Raw genomic sequence first — 6,000 nt, forward strand, 5'->3', positions numbered from 1 at the left:
GTATACACTCCAGGAATTCCTCCCCTACGGCATTGTGGCTAATTTGATTTGGCCAATCTATGTGAAGATTAAAATCACCCACGATCACCGATATTCCCTTATTTCATGCATCACTAATTTCGTGTTTAATGCCATTCCCAACCTCACCACTGCAGTTTGGGGGTCTAAATATGACACCCACTAATGTTTTTTGTCCCTTGGTATTTCTCAACTCTGCCCATACAGATTCCACGTTGTTAATTTCCTCTTTAACCAGCAGTGTCACGCCACCACCTTTTCCTTTATGCCTGTCCTTCCGAAATACTGAGAACCCTGGGACACCCTGGTCACCCTGCAGCCATGTCTCCGTCATCCCAATTATATCAGACCCATTTATATCTACCTGCGCGATTAGTTCATCCACTTTATTGCGAATGCTCCGTGCATTAAGGCACAGAGCCTTTAAGTTTGTCTTTTTCACAATGCTTGTCTTGCTCCCAATATTTTTCTCTCCTGCCCTGTTTGAATTTTGTCGTTGATTTCTCCACCTATCACTTTTCTTCTTCACTTTTCTACCTTTTGCTTTTGTCCTTGCTCCCTCTGTCTCTGACTCCTTGCGTAGGTTCCCATCCCCCTGCCACATTAGTTTAAACACTCCCCAACCGCTCTAGCAAATAGTCCCCTAGGACATCAGTTCCAGTCCTGCCCAGGTGTAACCCGTCCAGTTTGTACAGGTCCCACCTCCCCCAGAACCGGTCCCAATGCCCCAGGAATCTGAAACCCTCCCCCTGACACCATCCCTTCAGCCATGTATTCATCCTATATATCCTGTCATTTCTACTCTGACTAGCACGTGGCACCGGTATTAATCCTGAGATCACTACCTTCGAGGTCCGATTTCTTAACTTCCTTCCTAGCTCCCTGCATTCTGCTTTTAGAACCTTTTTCTACCTATGTCGTTTGTACCGATGTGTACCACGACCACTGGCTGTTCACCCTCCCCCTCCAGAATGTCCTGTACTCGCTCCGAGACATCCTTGACCCTAGCACCAGGGAGGCAACATACCATCCTGGAGTCTCATTTGCGGCCGCAGAAACCCCTGTCTATTCCCCTTACAATTGAATCGCCTATAACTATTGCACTGTCACACTTATCACCCCTCCCTCTGCAGCAGAACCAACCGCGGTGCCACGAGTTTGGCTGTTGCTGTTTTTCCCTGAGAGGCCATTCCCCTCAACAGTATCCAAAGCGGCATATCTGTTCTGCAGGGGAATGGCCACAGGAGATTCCTGCACTACCTGCCTCGCTCTCTTGCTCCGTCTGGTGGTCACCCATTCCCTTCCTGCCTGTGGAGTCTGAGCCTGCGGTGTGACCACCTCTCTACACGTGCTATCCACGATGCTCTCAGACTCGCGGATGCTCCACAGTGTGTCCAGCCGCTGCTCCAGCTCTGAAACTCGAGCTTTCAGGAGCTGTCCGAATTAAACTCCATTTGCCATTTCTCTGCCCAAGTCTCCAACCTATCTATGTCCTGCTGTATCCTCTGACAATCCCCAACGCTATCTGCCACTCCACCAACCTTGGTGTCATCCGCAAACTTACTAATCAGACCGGCTACATTTTCCTCCAAATCGTTTATGTACACCACAAACAACAGAGGCCCCAGCACCGATCCCTGTGGAACACCGCTAGTCCCAACCTTCCATTCAGAAAAACACCTTCTACTGTTACCCTCTGCCTTCTGTGACCGAGCCAGTTCTGTATCCATCTTGCCACCTCACCTCTGATCCCGTGTGACTTCACCTTTTGTACTTTTGTACCAGTCTGCCATGAGGTACCTTGTCAAAGGCTTTACTGAAGTCCATGTAAACAACATCCACCGCCCTTCCCTCATCAATCATCTTTGTCACCTCGTCAAAAAACTCGATCAAGTTAATGAAGTGCGTCCAGCTGCAGCTCCTGTTAGACCGCTTGACGACTCTGGAGCTGCGGATGGACTCACTTTGGAGCATCCACGATGCTGAGAACGTCGTGGATAGCACGTTTAGCGAGTTGGTCACACCGCAGGTGAAAGTTACTGAGGGAGATAGAAAATGGGTGACCAAAAGACAGAGCAAGAGTAGGAAGGCAGTGCAGGTGTCCCCTGCGGTCATCCCCCTGCAAAACAGATATACCACTTTGGATACTGTTGAGGGAGATGGCTCACCAGGGGAAGGCGGCAGCAGCCAGGTTCATGGCACCGTGGCTGGCTCTGCTGCGCAGCTGGGCAGGAAGAAGAATGGCAGGGCTATAGTGATAGGGGACTCAATTGTAAGGGGAATAGACAGGCGGTTCTGCGTACGCAATCGAGACTCCAAGATGGTATGTTGCCTCCCAGGTGCAAGTGTCAACGATGTCTCGGAGCGGCTGCAGGACATTCTGGGGGTGGAAGGTGAACAGCCAGCTGTCGTGGTGCACATAGGCACCAACGATATAGGTAGAAAATGGGATGTGGTCCAACAAGCTGAATTCAGGGAGTTAGGAGTTAAACTAAAAAGTAGGACCTCAAAGGTAGTAATCTCAGGATTGCTACTAGTGCCACGAGCTAGTCAGAGTAGGAACGTCAGGATAGAGAGGATGAATACGTGGCTCGAGAGATGGTGCAAGAGGGAGGGATTCAAATTCCTGGGGCATTGTAACCGGTTCTGGGGGAGGTGGGACCAGTACAAACCAGATGGTCTGCACCTGGGTAAGACTGGAACCAATGTCCTGGGGGGGGGGGGGGGGGTTGTTTGCTAGAGCTATTGGGGAGGGTTTAAACTAATGTGGCAGGGGGATGGGAATCGATGCAGGAAGTCGGAAGGTAGTAAAACAGGGACAGAAACAAAAGGCAGCAAGGGGGAACGTGTAAGGCAGAGAAGTCATAGTCAAAAATCAAAAAGGGCGACAGTACAAGGTACAGTGACTGAGGGGAGCTCAGTGAATAGGACCAGGAATACTAAAAGAAATAAAACGGGAAGTGAAAACATAAATGGTAAGCGACGCGGCAGGTTGTTACAGGAAGATGTGGGTTCGACGACAAGGAAAATTAGGAGAAACGTTATGAGGAAATATAACTTAGGAGAGGTTACTGATCGAGGTGTTAAGATTCAGAACAGAGGTATAAAAGCCAACATAAGTGTACTTTACCTGAATGCGCGTAGTATTCGGAATAAGGTAAATGAGTTGAATGCGCAAATCATCGTGAATGACTATGATTTAGTGGCCATTACTGAAACATGGTTAAAGGATGGTCACGACTGGGAGTTAAATATCCGAGGGTATCAAACTATTCGGAAGGACAGAGTGGATGGTAAGGGAGGTGGTGTAGCTCTGTTATTTAAAGATGACATCCGGGCAATAGTAAGGGATGACATTGGTGCTATGGAGGAGAAGGTTGAATCCATTTGGGTGGAAATCAGGAATAGTAAGGTGAAAAAGCCACTGATAGGAGTAGTCTATAGGCCACCAAATAGTAACATTATGGTGGGGCAGGCAATAAACAAAGAAATAACTGATGCATGTAGAAATGGTACAGCAGTTATCATGGGGGATTTTAATCTACATGTCGATTGGTTTAACCAGGTCGGTCAAGGCAGCCTTGAGGAGGAGTTTATAGAATGTATCCGCTATAGTTTCCTCGAACAGTATGTAATGGAACCGACGAGGGAACAAGCGGTCCTAGGTCTGGTCCTGTGTATTGAGACAGGATTGATTAATGATCTCATAGTTAGGGATCCTCTCGGAAGGAATGATCACAATATGGTGGAATTTAAAATACAGATGGAGGGTGAGGAGGTAAAATCAAACACCAATGTTTTGTGCTTAAACAAAGGAGATTACAATGGGATGAGAGAAGAACTAGCTAAGGTAGACTGGGAGCAAAGACTTTATGGTGAAACAGTTGAGGAACAGTGGAGAACCTTCCAAGCGAGTTTTCACAGTGCTCAGCAAAGGTTTATACCAACAAAAAGGAAGGACGGTAGAAAGAGGGAAAATCGACCGTGGATATCTGAGGAAATAAGGGAGAGTATCAAATTGAAGAAAAAAGCATACAAAGTGGCAAAGTTTAGTGGGAGACTGGAGGACTGGGAAATCTTTAGGGGGCAACAGAAAGCTACTAAAAAAGCTATAAAGAAGAGTAAGATAGATTATGAGAGTGAACTTGCTCAGAATATAAAAACAGATAGTAAAAGTTTCTACAAATATATAAAACAAAAAAGAGTGGCTAAGGTAAATATTGGTCCTTTAGAGGATGAGAAGGGAGATTTAATAATGGGAGATGAGGAAATGGCTGAGGAACTGAACAGGTTTTTTGGGTCGGCCTTCACAGTGGAAGACACAAATAACATGCCAGTGACTGATGGAAACGAGGCGATGACAGGTGAGGACCTTGAGATGATTGTTATCACTAAGGAGGTAGTGATGGGCAAGCTAATGGGGCTAAAGGTAGACAAGTCTCCTGGCCCTGATGGAATGCTTCCCAGAATGCTAAAAGAGATGGCTACGGAAATTGCAAATGCACTCATGATAATTTACCAAAATTCACTAGACTCTGGGGTGGTCCCGGGGGATTGGAAATTAGCAAACGTGACACCACTGTTTAAAAAAGGAGGTAGACAGAAAGTGGGTAATTATAGGCCAATGAGCTTAACTTCGGTAGTAGGGAAGATGCTGGAATCTATCATCAAGGAAGAAAGGAGGCATCTGGATGGCAATTGTCCCATTGGGCAGACGCAGCATGGGTTCATAAAGGGCAGGTCGTGCCTAACTAATTTAGTGGACTTTTTTGAGGACATTACCAGTGCGGTAGATAACGGGGAGCCAATAGATGTGGTATATCTGGATTTCTAGAAAGCCTTTGACATAGTGCCACACAAAAGGTTACTGCATAAGATAAAGATGCATGGCATTAAGTGTAAAGTAGTAGCATGGTTAGAGGATTGGTTGATTAATAGAAAGCAAAGAGTGGCGATTAATGGGTCTTTCTCTGGTTGGCAATCAGTAGCTAGTGGTGTCCCTCAGGGATCAGTGTTGGGCCCATAATTGTTCACAATTTACATAGATGATTTGGAGTTGGGGACCAAGGGCAATGTGTCCAAGTTTGCAAACGACACTAAGATGAGTGGTAAAGCAAAAGGTGCAGAGGATACTGGAAGTCTGCAGAGGGATTTGGATAGGTTAAGTGAATGGGCTAGGGTCTGGCAGATGGAATACAATGTTGACAGATGTGAGGTTATCCATTTTGGTAGGAATAGCAGCAAAAGGGATTATTATTTAAATGATAAAATATTAAAACATGCTGCTGTGCAGAGAGACCTGGGTGTGCTAGTGCACGAGTCGCAAAAAGTTGATTTACAGGTGCAACAGGTGATTCAGAAGGCAAATTGAATTTTGTCCTTCATTTCTAGAGGGATGGAGTTTAAGACTAGGGAGGTTATGCTGCAATTGTATAAGGTGTTAGTGAGGCCACACCTGGAGTATTGTGTTCAGTTTTGGTCTCCTTACCTGAGAAAGGACGTACTGACGCTGGAGGGTATGCAGAGGAGATTCACTAGGCTAATCCCACAGCTGAAGGGGTTGAGTTACAAGGAGAGGTTGTGTAGACTGGGACTGTACTCGTTGGAATTTAGAAGGATGAGGGGGGATCTTATAGAAACATATATGATTATGAAGGGAATCGAGAGGATAGATGCAGGCAGGTTGTTTCCACTGGCGGGTGAAAGCAGAACTAAGGGGCATAGCCTCAAAATAAGGGGAAGTAGACTTAGGACTGAGTTTAGGAGGAGCTTCTTCACCCAAAGGGTTGTGAATCTATGGAATTCCTTGTCCAGTGAAGCAGTTGAGGCTCCTTCATTAAATTATTTTAAGATAAAGATAGATAGGTTTTTGAAGAATAAAGGGATTAAGGGTTATGGTGTTCGGGCCGGAAAGTGGAACAACAAAGAACAAAGAAATGTACAGCACAGGAACAGGCCCTTCGGCCCTCCAAGCCCGTGCCG

Source organism: Scyliorhinus torazame, chromosome 2 (assembly GCF_047496885.1).
Source record: "Scyliorhinus torazame isolate Kashiwa2021f chromosome 2, sScyTor2.1, whole genome shotgun sequence".
Taxonomy (NCBI): Eukaryota; Metazoa; Chordata; class Chondrichthyes; order Carcharhiniformes; family Scyliorhinidae; genus Scyliorhinus; species Scyliorhinus torazame.